Genomic DNA, 20,000 nt, shown 5'->3' on the forward strand with positions numbered 1-20,000 from the left:
AAAGGAAGTGCCTGCCTTCCTTTTGCGGTAGCTAGACAGCACAGTGTTATCTAGTGTCACTACAGGCAGTGGTCTCTACAAATAGCATTATTATGGTCCCTATGTTTTTATCTTGGGGGTCATGAACAAATCAATGCAACTGCTTCTAAAGATTTCAATAAATAGGACTTTTTATCCAGACAATTGCCTTTTATATTACTTTTAAACAAAACTACTAGTCCATCAAGAGTTTCAAAAGGAAAACAATTCTACAGAGTGCTGGTATGGCAGCACAGACCAATCATTATGGCACCCATTCTCCAGTCCTTTATTTTTCAAGTCCACAACAATAGGTTGTTGATTCAATGGACACGACCAGAACAATTAAGTTCTCTGTTTAGCAGCAGTGCAGCATTTTAATGCCCTCCTCTAATAATGGTCTCATTATTGTTATTCTAAGACTGGGCCTCAGAAGGAGGAATATTTGCTGGAGGTACGTCATTATTTTGCAAATTTCGATTAGCTCATCATGTTGTCTGTACTGTGAAAATCGTAGCTAATTAGGGCAGTCAGTTAGACTACCAGCTTTTGAGCTTATGAGTTAAAAGGTAGCACACTTGATAGGCCAATGATGTGAAAAAGGTGGTAAAAAGGGGGATTAGAGCTGTTGCCTTAGTAACTCTAACTTCCATCTGTGCCGGAACAATGGACCTGTGTTTCTCCCCCACCTTGGTGTAAAAATTGGTTTTGTTTCGAAAGGACAGGGCTTTTTATGACAATCTGGAATTCAGCCTAACGGGTGTAGTTTTAGTTGTTAGGAGAGACCATTGGAGGATAGGAAAGATGAAAGGTCATTGTCTCTGTAACAATAGTGGATTGTTCTGTCCCATTATTTCCAGCCAACCACTCAGTCAGGTGATAGAAGAGATACCACTGGTTTAGTCAGGTGGAACAGGAGAAAAAGATAATGCACCTTTTAAAGAACAAAAGATAATTTGCCTTTATTAAACAAAGTTTCACTTATTTGTGACCATCCTCTGAAAGGAGTTGTTTACTGACTTACTGTTCCAGCCTGCTTTGTTCAGCACTGCCTCTGTAGGCCATCACATCTCTGGGAAGAAATCCAATGTGTTAGAAAATGTTGCTTAAACTTTCTTCCCATGAAGAGGAGCCCCCCAGAGTACCACTGATGTGATGCCCAACAATAAATTTAGTTGTTGTAGCTTTCTCACATTCTTGGTGTTCTTAAAAGGTTTTCCTTCAAATACACACACAATAAAATTAACTATAAATATGAAATAAATTTGCTTCAACATTTCATAGCATTTTATTATAAATTCTACAGCAAATATTATAGAAAGTTTACAGCAAACTGTATTAGGTGCTGCTGAAGAGAGAGAGCAGTAGACAGAGAGCAGAGACCTATGGCTGTGTAAAAATAAATTTGCTATAGGACTACTGTTATGCAAAGGGAAATAGATATCCTCTTCTGTGCTATGCAGTAACTTTTGGAGACTCTGTCTCTTTGTCTAAGGAAAAAACAAAAGTACTGCAGTAGTGTCTAATTAAAACAGCTGTAGCAAAATTTATCAGGAAAGCCCCGAGTTACTGTCTTCCATAATAAAAAAAAAAAAAAAAAAGAGAAAAAAGAGAGAAAAAAAGACAAAAAGGGAGAAAAAAAGACGATTACTCCATTTTGCAGCACTATGCCTCAGTCATGTACGCAATAAGTTTATTTTTCCCAGTCATAGCACTTCCCAAGGTCCTACTTATATCCCCCAAAGACTAGTTTCTCCAGGTCACGATTTCCAGAATGTTTCACCCTCCTGTACTAGATCTCTACACCTATTTACAGGGCTGGCTTTATAATCTTTCTACTCATTTCGCAACAGAGCTGCCAAAATGTTTTGAATTCTGATGAAACTGATAAAATGCATGCAGTTTTCTACTACTACCTTTGAAATATAAAATTACATGTAATTGTTAGGTATCCCATCTTAAACTGTTTTGACCTTATTTGAACTCCCCTTTTTAGCTATTCTGGGCCTCTCTTATCTCATTTTTACTCCTGGCCACTCTTGCTCTTGCTTTCTGACAACACAGATGGACAGCCTTGCACTAACTGATAACTGCCGCAATTTCTCAGCACACTATTCAGTAATAAAAGATGTTATTTTCAGAATTCAGCAGGCGTGCCTTATATTTAAACACACACCAAAGATGAGAGGTTGAGCAGTAGCTTCATGGGAGTATGCTGTCCTATGAGCCATTGGACTTTACAGCTTTCAGTTTGTTGATGCATTGGTTTACTGGCTCCTAGGTTTAGTAAGTAGAGTTTTAAGAGAGAGAAAGTAGTCTTTTAACCATTTATGAGCTTGTAGCTTTTTAAGATAATCTATTCTTAAACTTTCTCTTCTGCTTGCTAATTAATTGTCATGTATGTACTTCATATGTTTTGTCATTTTTGCACTAAAATGAATTGAACATTGGAGGCTGCTTAGCTCAAAATGGGAGCCCTGCAAAGGGTTAACCAGCAGAGAATTACAAATGAACTATCAGGAAAGTTGATTATTAATCCAGCAAGAGAGAAAATATCCTTCCAGTTAGCAAGAATTAGTACCTGAAGAACTGATAATATTGTTCAGGCTGTCGGTGTGGAATGGCAAAGTCAGGTAAGCTAGACATCTTCTCAAAGAAGTAAGTCTTTTCTTTCTGTTTTGTTTTTAGTTTTGTTTGGTTGGTTTGGTTTTTTTTGTTTTTTTTTTTTTTTAAGAGGGCTTATTTTTAAAAGAATCTTTGTTGATTTACTTAAAACTATCTGCAAATGAAACAGCATATGCTGTTCCTTATTTTCCTCAAATGAATGAAAGAAATGAAAATTGTGCTTTAACTTTGGTAAGAAGATACATTTCTAAGCCATGAAGTGTATGTAGCAGTGAAATATCTTAGCAAGTTTTTACTTGTTTGTGGTTACGTGTGAGAACTGATGGCAAAACCTGAAGAGTTCTTTGCAATCACAACCTAATATATTAAGTAAGTCTGGCTTTAGTTGTGCCTGAACATATGTGGAGGTTTACAGAAACTTTTATGTTGCTGAGCTCTTTCATTCGGAGTTATTAGACTTCAGTTTTCACACTGTTTGAATGATTTATTCAAGTTTGTTTTGATATTGTGGACACATTTGTGTTCATTAAAAAACTTTTTTTTGGTGGGGTTTCAAAAGTCTGTGATCTGGGGTTAGAAGGAAATGGATGTTTGGTAAACATACCACTATGTTTATACAGAGAAATGCAAACCAAACCATTAGATCAGTTGAACATAATCTTCTTATAATTTTGGTAATTTTCTGAAGACTCAAAGCTCTTGTCTTAGGGTAAACTTTCAAATTTGACTGTTATATTTGTGCTGCTGACGCTAATCAATAGGTGTGACAAACATTTATTTTTTCAATGCAGTCTTCACTATTTAGTTTGTTATATGATGTGTGTAAAATCTTAACTAATGGCCTAATGCTGTAGAAATTAGGAAGTCTGTATACAGTATTGAATGACTTCCCCTAAGTTGTGTGCTGTTACTGAAATTAGCAACATTTAAATAAAAACCCCTGATTTGCTTGTTGAATGGAATTCAATATGCATATGATGTTACTACAGTACCTGTCTTGGTGAAAAAGAGCTTACTTTCTCCAGACTATCATGTAGCCTGAAAGCTACATAAAAGGGACTGTGGTGTTACAAGTATGAAAATTGTGATAGAAACTGAAAGCAATCCAAATCCGAAGGCTCAGCCCCTGTAGCAATTTAGTTCTATGTAGTAACATTTCATGAGCCATACAGAAAGCCTTCTGATTTTGAGAATGGGATTAAGATACATCCTAGGGGCAAAGGAGAAATAGAAAGGAGGGAAGCAGAGGCAGTGAGGAAAGTAAAACAGAGAAGTGGCATTTGTCTGACAGGCTTCATTGTCATGTGTGTGACTTTGGCCTACTCGAGGAGAGAGACAGCTGGTGGCCAATTTTTCTGAAGGGCGGCTCATCATGTTAGAGTAAATTAAAATCCTAGAATTTGCTGATGATTTAGCTAACAGGGCAACAAATGGTGGGATTTTGGAAGCTGTGCTGAATATTCATATATACAGAGAGGCAAATAACTTCTTGTGGCATATTTTATCTGAGTATTTGAAAGAGAATAGGGTCCACACAAATAAGCTGCTTTGTCTGAATTTGAACACCAGCATCTAGGAAATATATAAAGAGCAAGAAAACTAATGATGAAAAAATTATCACACAGGAAATGATATACGTAGAAAAAACAAGATTGTAATTAGTGGAGGAAAGTAAGAAACTGATTAGAGAAATGAAATTTCCCAGATGTTTAAGAAAAAAATGGAAGTTAAATTAGATAAGCTTTTTTAACTGGTATTGGAGGAGAATGCTCGCTTCAGAATGGGAAAGCTAAACTTAAAATTCAAAAAGAGCTTGCAACTTGAGTTTAGCTTAACTGTTTTCCTGCACGAGTGACTCTTTGGAATGTTCTGCTTGGAACATCATCAGTGTAGTGCTGTTGGGGAAAAAAGAAACCCGACAAAATGAAACTCACTGTATGCTTATTTGGAATGATTAAGGCAATTGTATTACTTCTTTGTGTATTAACCCAGAAATTAGACAAATTGTTTAGATTTTGAAGTAGTGTATCAGGATTTCGTGTATTTTGCAAGTGTATGTAGTTGACATCTGAGCTCTCTGGTTCAACAGACAGACTTTAATCACCATATTAAAATATATTGCAAGTATTAGCTTTTGGCAGAATCCTAAATTATCAAACTCTACCTGTAACTGAAAAGGATCAGCCTTGAGCCCCCCAACTGTAAGCCAGTATAAATTAGCTGTTAGTTAATTATTATAATTTAAATCAACTGTGATAAGAAGAACATTCTTACATAAAAAAATGGAAATAAAACATATCAAGAGGAAACTGTCTTTTTTGTGCTCATTACAGTGACTCATTTCAAATTCAACAAGTCATAGTGGAACCCATGAAAAATGTCCCACTGCAAGTCAGTTCAGCATGGCTCTACAGCTGACACGATCCTTGCTTTTGTGTCAGTTTTAGCTTCTCACTTGTGTGTTTTTTAAAAAAAGGGGGGAGGGAGGAGGGAAGAAAAAGTTGTATGTGTCTGGGGTAGATTGATAAGAACGTCATCTGATTTAGTGGAACTAGTTTGACTGAGTGGGGTTTTTATGTTAAGTAAAACAATTGTGTTTTCTTCAACGCAAACTCCCAGACTTTGTAGCTGAAAGCCTGTTTAAAGGCTTAAGATTGGGAAGTGATGGATTTCCAGTCTCTGATAAACTAGACATATATCTGGAAATAGGTGCAGTTTAGGGGAGGCTCATGAAGCAGTCAGCCTGCAGCAAGAAAGCTGTTCCTCTCCCTACATGGTTGGGACAGCAAGATGCAATGATGGGAGGGGTGGAGCATAAATATCTGTAAGTTGGTTGATTCTCTTCTTTATGAAAACCTGGTGGTAGCCAGAAAGAAGCTTGTCTACAGAAGCAGATGGCCAAAGCAAAGGTTGGGCCAGGTTATTTTTGTTCCTTGGACCACACCTTGTCTATGATGACAGTACTGGAGAGAGAACGTGTTCCAGCTCATTAGGAGCTCAGTGAGGCTATATGGATAACACTAAAGTATTTTGTAAAATTCAGTGTAAAGCTGTATAGTTCAAGGAAGCTCATGTCTTATTAGCTATGGTTAAGGTCAGTTATCCACACAATGAGGGAGAAACTCTTTCATAAACAAGTAGATAAATATGGTGCAGCTGGTGCTTAGCTGTGCTACAGGCTGTTAGACTGCCAAAAGAGCTCATGAGCAACTCTGGCTTTTACAGAGTCCTTACGGAACATCAGCAGCTTAGAGTGGTCAGATGTAAAATTACAAGGTTGTGTTCTGAAAAAAACAATAAATCCAGGGTGAATTCATGACTTTTCATATAGGTGCCTATCTCTAAAAGATATTAAAGAGAGCATATAGAAACATTAGAACTCTCCTTCTAGAAGAAAATAAATTGTAAAATGTTTGAACTGAAAAAAAACCAAACAAAAAAACTACCTAGTCTAAACACCTGAATAAAACAGGCCTAGTGGGGTTTGGTTTCTGCACAAGCTGCTAAGTGTTCCATGTTTTTTAGAAATGCCAGTTAGGTACATAGGTATTTATTACCACTTGATCCGTGTTTGATAATATAGAGAGAAACCTCATAAGACTTCATTTTGCCTTTGGAACTAGCATTTTTACTGTCTTGTGAAAAATAATTGTATTTTAAACAGCTGCAATGAGAGAAGAGCTTGAAGAGTTAATTAAATCATGTGCTGCTGGAGGAAAACATTTTCTTTCCTTTTTTTTCCTCATCAGAAGTAGGAGTTACATGTGTTCGTTATTACACCCAACATATTCCAATAGGGTTTTTTTTTAAAGACATACTCATGAAGCAGTATATTTCTTGGAGACCCATTACTTTATTTTCAGCTACTAAATCCTGGAGCAATCAAGCGTGTGATTTTTCACCATCTAAATACAGTTCTGTGGTAGTAGTGGATGATAGTACATAACATCCACAGAACTGTAAAATGTAATCCCCGGACTGTCTTTACTACACAGGATTTGGTTGTATTTTTATAGCTGCTAGAGGAGAATCTGTTGGTATTTCTTCCAAAGATAGTACAAATAAGTATTTGTGCAGTTACTATTCCAGGTGCTTTAGATCAAATGTTTTAATTGTAGTAACCCCCCCCCCCCCACAAAATCAACCAAGCAAAGCCCACAGCAACTTTAAATGTATACACCCAAGTTTGTGAGAGTCAAAAGACTGTGGATTGACTGTTGTCCCACAAATGGGTCTGTTTTACTAAGCAGAGTGATGAGATGGTGATGCACAAGTGTTTGATGCAGGAGGCAAACAGTGGTGTTCAGAACAGTGGAGATTTGTCAGGGTGCCTCTGCTTAAATAGGTCAAACCAGTGAAACTCCCTGGCTCTGGGAGAAGGCCAAAGCCGGGCACTTCAGCAGCAGGTATTGTGCACAGATGTCACTACTACTCCATGGCATCCTTTTGGATTTTTCACCTCTGAACAGGGATGGATAATGTAAACAGTATGTAACAGTTTGTCTGTCATTTAGTAGTTTATGTGAATGTGCAACTTTCCTGTCATTTTACTATTTAAACCTTAGTGAGAATTGAAGTGGGCAAATCCTAACTGTTTATGTTCGTTTTTTTTCAAAACAGAGTTTTCATCTTGACTGTACTTACTTAATTCCAATTCAGAGACACTTGTTCTGCTTCCCTATTAACTTGGATTTTAAAAAAGCAGTATATATAAGCATACATCCCAGTTTTTCCGTGAAGAAATTGAGCTAAATCACAAATATCTTTGTTCTTGCTTTACTGGGATAAGCTTTTAGCATTTATTGAGGCAATATATATAGCTTACTAGTGTTTATGCTGAAAGTTTCCTGCCTGTGATTTTTCATAGACTGCTTTTCCTTTGAAAGCAGTATTTTTAGTATGTTTTTGATTATTCTTTCTTTTCTCTACTTTTGCCATCAGTTGTAGTCCGTTTAATGCTATCATCACGTTACAGAACACAGTTTTGAGGGAAAACAAAGTAGCTGCTAGTGACCCCGTGACAACTGGTAAACCTGATTACTAATCTCGAGTGTTAATGAAAAAGCCAAAGGAAACCCTGCAGGAGAGAAACATTGTTTTGTTTTAAATTGCTATATAGGAAGGGAACTGCTGTGTTATAAGAAAGAATAATAAGCCTCCCTTGCTTGTCAGGATTCAGATCCAGGCATTCAGTGCATACTTGCCTAGACTTCCTATTTCAAAAAAAGAGCAAAGTTTTTGAATTGATGTGTCAAAGTCAACTACAACAATAATCAGTGATAGCAGCTTTTTGCTTCCAAGAAGATCAGATTCTGCTTTGAGCTATTGTGATATAGTTCTGAAGTTAGTGTACGGGTTAATTAGGGTTATTCTCTCCTGCACCCTACAGATGTGACATATATTCCAGAGTTACTATGCCTTCTATCTTCTGCTGTCTGCTTTTAGCTGTTTATAGCAAGCAAAGGAAAAGTAAGAAGTGACTATTTCATGTGGTATTATTAATAATAATTTCTGCCTTGCACGAGAAATGTTATTTTCCCATTTTCCTAAAATTGATGTTTTCAGAGAATAAATGAGAAAGGAAGCTTGGTGCCAGAAAATAAATTATTGAACCTTTTTCTAGATTTTTTTTTGCACTATTACATTATTAGCCTTTAGGGATACAATCAACATACCTTAGGTGGTAGATAATCATAGAAGTCACAGAAGCAAAATTGCTGACACACTTTCAGTAGTATAGAGGCATATTTAAGGAGAATGATGCTTTATTTCACCTTTACTAGTGAAACATAACTAATATTTAGCAGAATTTAAATTAATCAGTCATAATATTCTGATTTTACTTCTGCAGCTCCAGCAGTGCAGCAACTGTTTTAGTCTAAGAAATGTCTGTATGCCTGAATACATCTTCATAAATTATTGAAAGCATGCAAAAAAGGTTGACTGATACCAGCCAAGTCTAGAGAGACTGAACCACACAGAAAGTAATTGAAAGAAAAAATTAAATTTGTTACTAAAAGATAGATTGCTTCATGAACCCATACTGTGTTTTTTAGGCCCAGACTAGGAAGTGATCCGTGCTTTGGAAAATTTGTGACCCAGCTATTGCGGTCTTGCAATATGATACAATACATAAGTTATTGTAGTCTTCATAAGTAACAACTTAGTGAATTCCTTCCATATTATGCATATGTGTGTCTTCCTAAACAATATATGCAGGTTATAGGTTTTTTTACCCACATATTTATGTAAGTGTATTTGTAAGTGTACTCACAAACACATACAAGCCCATTTTGTCTGTTAGATGTATTTCTGCATATGCAAATATGTACGTGTATTTGCATCTATGAACACAAACACACACATGCATCTGTCTGATGGTCATTTATGTATATGTGCATAGTCACGCCCTATATAATTATCATATTAATATTAGTCACAAAGCTTCACACTTCCTTATACCTATTGTCCTTCTAATATATCATTCTACTTTCAGAGTTGATGTTCTAGAATTTAGAGGAATAATACGCTATAAGCAAAAATATTGAGAATTAGTTAATAAAATCAGTAGTGGATTAGAATGCTTATGATTCTTCCAGGCTGATGTTAGCAGTTTTATTTACGAAATGCATGGTTCAGTTCTAGAATAGCAATGGACCTGTAAGCGTCCCAGTGTTCTACCTTGTACTGTCAGGGATTCTAATATTAAACAGACAGAGAATTAGACATTGTGCATGTTTACTTACTACCTAAGATATTTCTAATTTAAAATATTTATAAAACTGCTTTTATAGATTATAGAAATCCTATCAATGTTCTTTGCTGATTTGGTTTGGGTTTGTTTTTTGTTTCCAAGGGCTTCAAGGGAAAAGGCATAAGAAAATCAGTTTCTTGGCAGTATCTCTAGCAGTACTCAGGATCTTCATAAATCTCACCATGATGGACTGGTGCCCCAAATTTATGTGATGGTCTGGAACATAATTCCTTTTCTCACTGTTTCTGTGCCTTCTCCTGTAGAATACCATAATATTTTAAAGTGATGTTTTATTGTGAAAACTGAAAAGAAACCTAACCAAAATAGCTTTCAGGTGCTTAGATAGCTTTTTATTTATTTTTTTAAATACTAGCAAGGCTTTTTTTTTTTTTTAATAGCTTTTATCTATACAAGTTTCATACACGAGTAAGCAAGTATTAACTCTGTTTTCTAGTATTAATCTTACTTTGCTGATCAAGCCCCTTTAGTTAGAAGGAGTGTTATCACTTTTCTGTCAAATAAAAGATAATAAAGTACACATACTTTACAGCTTGAACATATATAAAATATTTTCTTAGACCCTTGAAGTCAGTGGATAGGTGATCAACCCCAAAGTCGCTTCTTTTTGTTTATATTCTGAGTGACTTTTCTGAAATAAATATGTTCATACATTTCTTAAAAGTCTTAGATCAGATGGCCCTTAAATAACCTCTATCAGTCCATAATCACACAGAGAAATATAGTTGAAAATTTAGAGAAATGTAATCCTTTGTTATGCAATTACTTTAAATTAGAGTGTTCAGAAGAACATTTGGGGGTCAAAAATCATGCAACAAAAAGCATTCTAGAATTTACATCATATGTCAGCTGTTGATGGGTATAAGATGCAATATAGAAATATAGAATGAAGAACCTAAATGTACACATTTAATTCTCAGGAAATTTTATCTGTATAGGAGAAGAAGATCTAAGAATGTGGATAACTGAGACTCATGTTTGCCATTACACCATTTGCCTTATAACAGAAACTGATTATGGGGCGAACTACCAAATGGCTTTTTGATGTAACAAATTTCGCTCTCCCAAGCTAAGTTTTTAAGCTGAAAGTTATATGTTGTGGTATATATACTTACTTAATACTGTTTCTTATGCAGAGACTAAGACTTAACACATATTTTATTATAGAGCCCTAAGGCAGAACTCTCCTTTATTCCTGATCAGTATATTCTGCACTTTTCCCCTTCTTGTTCTTGCTACTCTACGCAAGCAATAAACTAAAGCATAGGGCTCCTTTTTTTTTTTTTTTTTCCCTGTAGTTGTTGCTATAAAACCCTCCTTACCTTAATGCATCAGTATTTTAAATAACGTTGCCATTGATGGCTTGGCTTTATTTTACTGCTGAGATTTTTATTTTTTTTTTTCCCCAAACAATTTAAGAAAGCACTGGTTCTCATTGTATAGAGTTACACAGGTATTTTTTTCAATGTGTGTTTTCTGAGAGGTTATGCCATGAAGAACTCAGCAGACAAAAAGTCTCATTTCCTCACAAGATAAGTGAGGCACTCAATGCAGCTTTCGTGTATATTTACAGCAGTATGTGATGATCCTACTCTGACTGAAGTGACCGAATAGTATCTGTCTTGAGGCATTGCTGGGATCCATGTGTGGTAAAGATTTTCTAGTGGCCTGAGAGCATCAGCCCACTATATTGTACACTTGTATGCTTGTGTTCAGTAGTGACCTGAGCATCATGGACTAGTAACAGAGAGACAAAAAGGGTTCTTGTACTCTATTTTGGTTTCAAAAAACTTTATCCTACCTAGCAACTTTTTGAAATCATTTCCATATACTCTTTTTTCTTAATTTGTGGGTAGTGAGGCCCCAAGTCTTTCTCTCTAGTCCATGGAATGGACTTTGTTTATAAGTGGCATCACATTACAAAGCCAGGCACATAAGTTTCATAGTTTAAAAATAACGTTGGATCAACATTTTTACTACATTGGTTTGTTATCTCCTAGCCTTCTGATAGTGCCAATTTTCCTCACTGCTCTGTAACAAACATGGAATAGTTATCCGACCTTTGTTATCCCATTGTTATAGTTTACACATTGATAACCATTCTGTGAGGTATGAAATGTGGACCTACCCCTGCTGCATTCCCTGAAATAAAGAGAAAAGGAAAAAACAAGAAAGAAACGAAAAAAGAAACCCGGCTCCAGTAACCATTAAATTGTAGGGTGATCTAGAGATAAAAGCAGAATCTCTTTTTTGCTTTTCAAATATTTGCCTGGCCTTCAAAAGATATTTGCCTTTTGTGTTTACACTGGATTTATTTTTTTGGCCTACATGCAGAAAGAGAATGATATAGTAAAGAACAGTGGACAATAGAGAGTAAAATGCTCTTAGCTTTCACATCTAGCCTGTATTTTTTACTTTTGGTTTATTTTTTTTTAATCTTGTGTTTAATTTAAGTAGAAACAGCTAAGTATTGTAAAGGGTTGTAAATGTGAAAGTATCAAATGAAGTACAGTACAAGAAGATTATCTACAGGTTGGCAGGCAGTAATGAGAGTTGGCAAAGTGCCATTTTCTACCACGAACCTTTGGTACTTCAAGTTATTCATCTGTGTGGCAGAACAATGTCAGGCTTCAAAAGCCAGTGTTCTGTCATTTTCAGAGCTGCTTTTTGTTGTTCCTGAAAGAGGCAGGTGAGGTTTGCATCTGTAAAGTTGTATAAATCTTCAACAGGGCAAAAAGAAAGATGTTTTGGTCAAAATCTAAAGTCTGTGTTGTATCATCTTCAGTTCTTTCATTCTGGACGGTATTAAGGCCTACTTGGAACCTGCATTGTCCCCTGTGGATTTGTTTTTGTTGAAAGAGGAGGCTTTCAGCAAGTTCGTATAAAATATAATTTGATGTAAAAGCTCATATTCAAGGGAAGCACTGCTTTGGGACAGTAACCTGTCCCAGAGTTAACTTCTCTTTTGCTCAAATCATTCCTTTTGTTGTGTTGCACACTAGTACTGCAGCATCAAGATGGTTTTGTTAAAGTCTTGAGATGGAGGTGTTTCCCAAATCTACATACTGTAATACTCAACATTTTTTGATGCCGCTAACTTGAAAACAAACATAACCCAATGATTTAATTGAAGTATCTTGATTAACGTGCTTTAGACCCATGTGCATTTATAATGTATAAAAAATATATCTCACCACAAGTATGTCATAAAGCTCTTAGTATGTTACAGTTTGTGAAAATTACAGTCAGTTAATAATGTGTCAGCTCCCCACTGTGTGCTTTGTAGGATACTGAATGGGTGTTACATGATTTATTTGCTGGATTTTGCAGGTTTTCTGTAGCGTATCAGATGCCTTGCTGATTGCTTGGTGAAGCCTAGAGCATGAGCTCCCTCCTGCAATGTTTACTTTAAGTCAATCTACATTTGCTTAAAAGTATGACAGTCTTAAAATCAGATAACCTCCTCCAAACTTTCACAAAAGCCTCTGTACTTTTTACTGAGAACGTTGTTTACAATTTAGATGTATGTTTGTGTGACAATCATAATTTACTTCATAGTTCTTAGAATTACAAAGAATGGATTGTTAATAGAACAAATGTCATCTTGCTAGAGTGATAATAATACTGCAATTAATGTATATATTTTTCTGGGATTTGGGGGTGTGTGGAGATGTTACTTAATTAATTTTTATTGACACTATCCATAATAGAGTTAGAATAATACGTATTCATAATACAGTCCCTCCTTTCACCACTTTCACTCATGTATGTCCTTGACTTCTTATATCTTCTCATTCTTTAATTAGTAGAGAGAACTGATATACGATATTTATAAAGGTGAAGTGTTGTTTCCCACCTACAGATTTAGGAAGTGGTAATGCCCAGTTCAATGTTAAGTTCTCTTTATTCATTACCTTTCTGGTGATTTTTTTCATGCTGTCTTTTAGGATTACAGTTTCTATTTAAATGTTTGCATTCATGTCCTACAGCACACACACCTGAAGATTAGTTAGAAGGTGTAGAAATACCTGTTTTCAAAAAGTGTAAAATTCTGAAGACAGTTGATGGCTGGAGGTAAAATTTGTAGGAGTATCAGGATGGGAAGCCATTTGAACAATGTGTAGGTCTCTGTGGTGCTCCAATGTACTGCCATATAGTATGTTATGCCAGGATAATATGGTTTAAACCAGATTGGTGGATTTCTGTGTGACTTCATGATGCATCTAACACCAACTTGTATAACAGTTGGATTTAATAGGCAAAGAAATCAAAGGGAGTTTACGAGAAGAGAAATTGTGTAGGTTAATGATTTAAGAATCAAGGCTCTTCTCCAATGTTAATAAAGGTTTCTGATGTCATTCCTTTTCTTGCTGTAATGTACATTATTGAAATAATTTGTATGTTTCTGTATGCTTCCATGTGCTATCTTGAATGAGGTATATGTTTATTTCTGGCTTTCACATTAAAATCTGTGAACACAGCAAGAGCTCAATGAGTTCTAGCAACAGCAGTCCTATAATACAAAGATTCTGAGAACTTCCTGGAAAATGGAAGGAGTTATTCATCTAACAAAACTAACAGATAAAGAAACTTGACAGAGTTGCAAAAAATCATTCCGCAAAGGTCACGTAGAGTAGATTAGACCAAAATCAAAATATTTTGGGGACAGCTTGGGATTTTGGGAGGTGGTTAAGAATGAGCTTTAAGAAGATTTTGTTCTGATTTTGTTTTAAGAAGAGTTTGTTTTGAGATGCATATTTCAGATCTACCACTTTGTCTTTGTTTTATATCTGATGTGCAATAAAATCATGTGTATTGTGAATTATAGGCTGTAATTCCCTCTCTGGTTTCTACTGATAGAGTATATCAGGAGAGTGAGACAAGAAAAATTTTCATCTTCTCCAAATAATTATTGATGGAATTATAACCCTATTTCCTTTCTGTCCCTCTTTCCCATTTTGTGTATAATTATGTAGGCAAAGTAAGTGTGGTAGCAATTTCTAGAAGTAATGTTAAACGTTTATGTTTTAAAATTTCTCTTAATTTACACTTTCTCCGAACTCCATTCTTAATTTAAAATCTACCTGTGTTGCCTTTCTTATAAATCTGTATTTCTTTTGTGTTGGTTTATTTCAAAATATTAGGGTACTGTGGGCAGTGTTTATGGAGCTATCCTATAGTGTTTTTAAGCATATGAAAATAGAACCATAGAATCATAGGATAGTTAGGGTTGGAAAGGACCTTAAGATCATCTAGTTCCAAGTAGGTTTTTGTGAAGATGCAAAGAATGACACAGGAGAGTACACTGGATGATGAGTGATGTGGCTAATCCTGTTGTATAGACTGGAATCTGAACCAGCCTTTCAGACAGCAACACATGTTGTAAGGCTTCAGACAGCTGGCCACAGCTTCCACTGCTGTGCTTGCAACAGCTACATACAGGCAGGCTGTGGAAATAAGAGATCTAGGTGGTATTGCTTGCAAGACCTCTGTGTATCTGTGAGATCTTTCTGGTTCTGGAAAAAACAAGGTACCCTCATGGTCAACTCCTTATGGCTTACAAAAAGGGTTCAGCGGTAACACAGAATCACTGAATCACAGAATGGTAAGGGCTGGAAAGGACCTTAAGATCATCTAGTTCCAACCCCCCTGCCATGGGCAGGGACACCTCACACTAAGCCATGTCACCCAAGGCTTCACCCAATCTGGCCTTGAACACCACCAGGTATGGGTTATTCACAACCTCCCCGGGCAACCCATTCCAGTGCCTCACCACCCTAACAGGAAATAATTTCTTCCTTATATCCAATCTAAACTTCCCCTTTTTAAGTTTTAACCCATTACCCCTTGTCCTATCACTACAGTCCCTAATGAAGAGTCCCTCCCCAGCATCCCTATAGGCCCCCTTCAGACACTGGAAGGCTGCTATGAGGTCTCTGCGCAGCCTTCTCTTCTCTAGGCTGAACAGCCCCAACTTTCTCAGCCTGTCTTCATACAGAGGTGCTCCAGTCCCCTGATCATCCTCGTGGCCTCCTCTGGACTTGTTCCAACAGTTCCATGTCCTTTTTATTTTGAGGACACCAGAACTGCACACAGTACTCCAAGTGAGGTCTCACGAGAGCAGAGTAGAGGGGCAGAGTGTTAGTTGTATGCAGCATGAAATGGTAATTTTCTTTCTGTCTTGTATTTTCCCTTGTTTTTGATGTATTTGCCTGTAGCTGTATTTCTTTGTGGAAGGTTAATCCCAGTGTTCACTAACAGGCCGAAATGGCACACTGCTGGGACACCTCCTTGTTATTTTTATGGCATTTCTGGCAAATATAGAGGAGGTGCTGAGCAGATACTCAGTTTGTCGGGCACGTTAATTTGCCTTTCACTGGTCTAAGCTTAACCTGGTCTCTGTGCTCATTTCAAAGTGCTGAGTCCTTCCCTTCTTCTCTCTTTCCCTCCCCACTCTCTGTGCCCCCAACCCAGTGCCTGGTAAAGCCACCTGGAATAGCCCTAATATTTGACCCTGTTACTGGCCATTCAGAAGGATGAGTGAGAGTGGGTCTGTAGCCTCAGCCCCTCTTTTGAAAGGCTGGTTGGAGTAGAGGCTGTTGGAGTGGGTAGGTGTCTGTAGTATGTGAACTGCAGAAATGGTGGGAAATGTGGACCCATTCCCATTGGTGACCCAGGACATCTGCCTAGTAAAGCTGCACCTTAAAGTACCTTGAGTGAAATCCTAATTTTGCTGAAGTCACTGGGCACTTTTGCATTAATTTTACTCCAGCAAGGATTTCCCAGTAATTTTTATTTTGCAGCTGTAGTGGCGAGGGGGAAACCCTGAACCAGGATGAATGTGACTTCATATTGTGAAATACATTCTCTGCTAGTTTCATCCTTGCCTTCCTCCCATCTGAATAACTGTAAATGATGTTCTCTGTTAATAAGTGTGTACTTTGTCTAAATTGCGTGTATTTTTCTTTTGACATACATACCATGTTACTATTAATCATCCTCTTCTGCTCTTTACTGTACAAAGACACTGTTGTGCTGATGGAGCATATTTAATCTTTGGTATGTTGTATTTTAGTTCTATTGTTGCTTTCTCATTTCTTTATGGAAAACCTTTCTTTATTGACTCTTAAATCATGGGTTAAGCCCTTATTGAAAACATGTTCAGTATATACTTGCTAGAGAAAAAAAAGTTCTTTTAAGGTTATAGGCTAGGCTTATACAAATACTTCACTATACAGTAAAATTTCAGAGGTCTCCTATATGTTATCTAAAGCTAGATACATACCCAATTACTCAGCAGCACATCATAAAAGAGATGCATGCTATGTTCATGTCTGTCAGTGCCTTAAGTCATCAATGTACAGCCTTTTTTAAATTCTCTTTTTATTGAAACCAAGAAACAAAACAAAGACAAAAAAAAAAAAGAAAGCAAAACCAACATCAATTAGATGTCAACACGACACCAAACAGCATAATATATCATAAAAATAAATGTACGATCTGGTGACTCAATGATTTCTGTCCATATGGCGTTTACAGAGAAGTAAAGAAAAGGCAAATAGCTATACATCTATATAGAGAAAAATATCCAATATAAAATTGGCCATACTGACAGCACTAGAAAGCTCTCAGCTTTCTAGTGGAAATAAATAACACGCAGAAGAGACGTGAAGTTCCAGCAGTCTCACTCTTACATGTATTTAGAATTTTGTGCAGTGAGCATTGTTCAGGCATATATATATTTAGAAAAATTACTCTAAGGATGGAGATATTCTGCTTGCTGCGATAGGTACAGGTTTATAGATGGGTGTGTAGAGTAATGCTAAAGTGAAATTGGGGAAAAGAAAGAAATCTTTGGAAATAAATGTAACTATCTGTTGAAACTTAAAATGAACACTGACTCCAAACCTATTTCTGTATTTGCTGAAAGACATATGAAAAAGCCTCTTTGTATAAGTGCTAAGCACATAAAAAACACTGAGAATCATTTAAGCCTCTAAAATAATAATCTGGGAATTCCATTTATTATCATAGTTAAGGGCATCATAACTTTATGGTACACAGGGAAGGGTGGAAGAGAGATGAGACTGTGGAGGTGGGAATTAGGGAAAGAAAACCCAGAAAAATCCAGAATCAAACACGGCCTCTGTTATTTGAATTTGTTGCTCATTTTCAATGGAGTGATAACTGCAACAGCTCAGCCTGAACTGCCTGGTTCAACAATTCCCTTTCTAAGGAATGTGAATGTGTTTCACAGCTTACACCTGGACAGGAGGATATAGGGGAAAAAGCCAGAAAGATAGATCACGTATTCTTTTTGTGTACTTAGGACTTCAATCTTGTACATTATAAATGCATGCACACACAAATAAACATATATGCATGTAGATACATACATTTATATATCTACACACACATGTTCATGTGTATGTAAATCCACATGGGATTTCTCCTCCCTTTGCTGTTAGGCTCAGTTCACAGATCTATCTCCTGTCTCTGCAGAGATACAAGAAGTTCCCTTCTGGAATTTTGCTCCTTTTGCCTACCCAAGTTGTCATTTTATACAGTGATACCTGAGATGTCTTTTTGTTAATCTTATTAGAAGTACAGTTATAGACCTCAAAGGAGGTGATAAGTAACCCATTTGACCTGGGAAATGGTACTTTCCATGTGAGCAGGGAATAAGTAATGAACAGCTTATCTTATCTTTTAGATTAGTGATAACATCAGTGAGACCACTCGGTCAATATTGTACATCTCATCTCATCAAAGCAGTAACAAAATACATTCTTCCCAGTAATTGCAACTGGCTATTAGGAATAGTAAAAAAGAGTGTATTGCAGAGCCAGTGGAGAGAAGCAGCCCCTGAGGGTAAAATAGTAGTACATCGAAACCTCAAAGGAAATTTAAGAAGGGATGGTGTGAGTGTGTGCGTGTATGCATTTAAGTCTGAAGCCAGAAAACTATGAAGGCTATGTGGAACATTTCCTGGAGCTTACCGCTAATAAACATGGTGGGATTGTCAGCCCTGTAGTGTCCATACCTTCCTTCTGGGCCTATGCCAGTGCTCCTGCAATCAGCAGATAGCGGGATAGGACATCGTAACTGAAGGGCATGAGCTACTTACTGTATCCTCCTGCACATATTTGAGTACTCTCCCAGCTCTATGTTTGCCCTGAGGAACAGAAAGTATTCCTGTGCAGTGCCCCCCATTGTTTGGATGTCACAATGCAGAGGACTAGGGGAATTCTATTTCTGCCGTTCTGTTTTGTCCTTGCCTCTTCAGTCTGTGAAAGGTTAGGAGTGGAAACTAAATCATAGAATCATCAAATAGTTAGGGGTTGGAAAGGAACTTAAGATCATCTAGTTGCAACCCCCCTGCCATGGGCAGGGACGCATCACACTAAACCATGTCACTCAAGGCTCTCTCCAACCTGGCCTTGAACACTGCCAGGGGTGGAGAATTCACAACCTCCCTGGGCAACCCAGTCCAGTGCCTCACCACCCTTACAATAGAGAACTTCCTCCTCACATCCAATCTAAACTTCCCCTGTTTAAGATTTAACCCATTACCCTTTGTCCTATCACTACAGTCCCTAATGAAGAGTCCCTCCCCAGCATCCCTATAGCCCCCCTTCAGATACTGGAAGGCTGCTATGAGGTCTCCATGCAGCCTTCTCTTCTCCAGGCTGAACAGCCCCAACTTTCTCAGCCTATCTTCATACAGGAGGTGCTCCAGTCCCCTGATCATCCTCATGGCCCTCCTCTGCTCTTGTTCCAACAGTTCCATGTCCTTTTTATGTTGATGACACTAGAACTGCACACAGTACTCCAAGTGAGGTCCCATACACTAATTTATTTCGGGTGAACTAGCAGTAAAGCACCAACTGTCGTATCCTATATTTTATTTAAGTGGCATACATTGAACATGATTGTAAGTGCCAACCAGTTCTTTTGTTTTCCTTCTCTGTAATATTTTCAATGTAAAACATGTCTTATTTTTTAAAGTTGGGCCCATCCCATTCTCATACACAGAAAATCCCCTCTGTTACTGAAACACCTTGCATATTATGGGCTACATCCTCAAATCTACATAGTTAGCTGGAATTTCTTCATTTATGTCATTTGGATACAGATCAGCCCCTCTCTGTATTCAGTGCAACTGAAATACAGCGTTTTCTGGAGCAGGTTGGCAGCAATGATGCTATAGGTATCATTCTAGTGGAAGGTGTAGCAGCATCACCATGCCCTGTAAAGGCAAGCATGACCTTGAGAACAGACGGGTCTCCAAACTTTAACACTTCCTTCCAAACTACTCCAAAATTTCATTAGCATGAATGCTAATTCTCTTTTGGAAGCATACAAGTCTTAATTCTGTTGCTCCAGGCAAGACTTTTAAACCTATCACTTATACAAGTAAACTGTCCCCTCTAGTTTTTCCCACTTACATGTAATGCCACACTGGAAAGCTTATTGGTTATATTCTGGGTCTGTGAACCAGGCAATTGCTAGAGATGGGTTGGCAGGCTAATATGGACTGAGGTAACACCAGCAGCAAGGTTAGTTTTGGTTTTGACTGCCTCCT

At 37.2% G+C, this 20,000-nt stretch overlaps 1 protein-coding gene and 1 long non-coding RNA gene across 12 annotated transcripts in view; one reads left to right on the top strand and one right to left on the bottom strand.

The window, feature by feature from the left end:
* Positions 1-20,000, top strand: part of SOX6 (SRY-box transcription factor 6) — a 378,453-nt gene that overhangs the window by 109,492 nt on the left and 248,961 nt on the right. Inside the window, exons 1-2 of one of the 11 annotated variants that reach the window (XM_061380141.1) lie at positions 1,668-2,651; positions 7,585-7,670. The exons of 8 other annotated variants lie outside the window; for them this stretch is intronic. The gene's annotated coding sequence lies outside the window, so the exon portion shown is untranslated. Of the gene's footprint in view, positions 1-1,667; positions 2,652-7,584; positions 7,671-12,745; positions 12,903-20,000 lie in introns of those variants that run through there. 2 more of the 11 variants (XM_061380143.1, XM_061380132.1) reach the window with 2 other exon arrangements.
* LOC133226503 (uncharacterized) overlaps positions 14,996-20,000 on the bottom strand; it is a 474,252-nt gene continuing 469,247 nt past the window's right edge. Inside the window, exon 3 of the long non-coding RNA XR_009729525.1 lies at positions 14,996-15,083. This is a non-coding gene — a long non-coding RNA (uncharacterized LOC133226503). The remainder of the gene's footprint in view (positions 15,084-20,000) is intronic.

The sequence above is a fragment of the Neopsephotus bourkii genome, unplaced genomic scaffold (genome assembly GCF_033783945.1).
Source record: "Neopsephotus bourkii isolate Nb327-2 ecotype Australia unplaced genomic scaffold, CSIRO-AGI_Nbou_v1 NB_1792, whole genome shotgun sequence".
Taxonomy (NCBI): Eukaryota; Metazoa; Chordata; class Aves; order Psittaciformes; family Psittacidae; genus Neopsephotus; species Neopsephotus bourkii.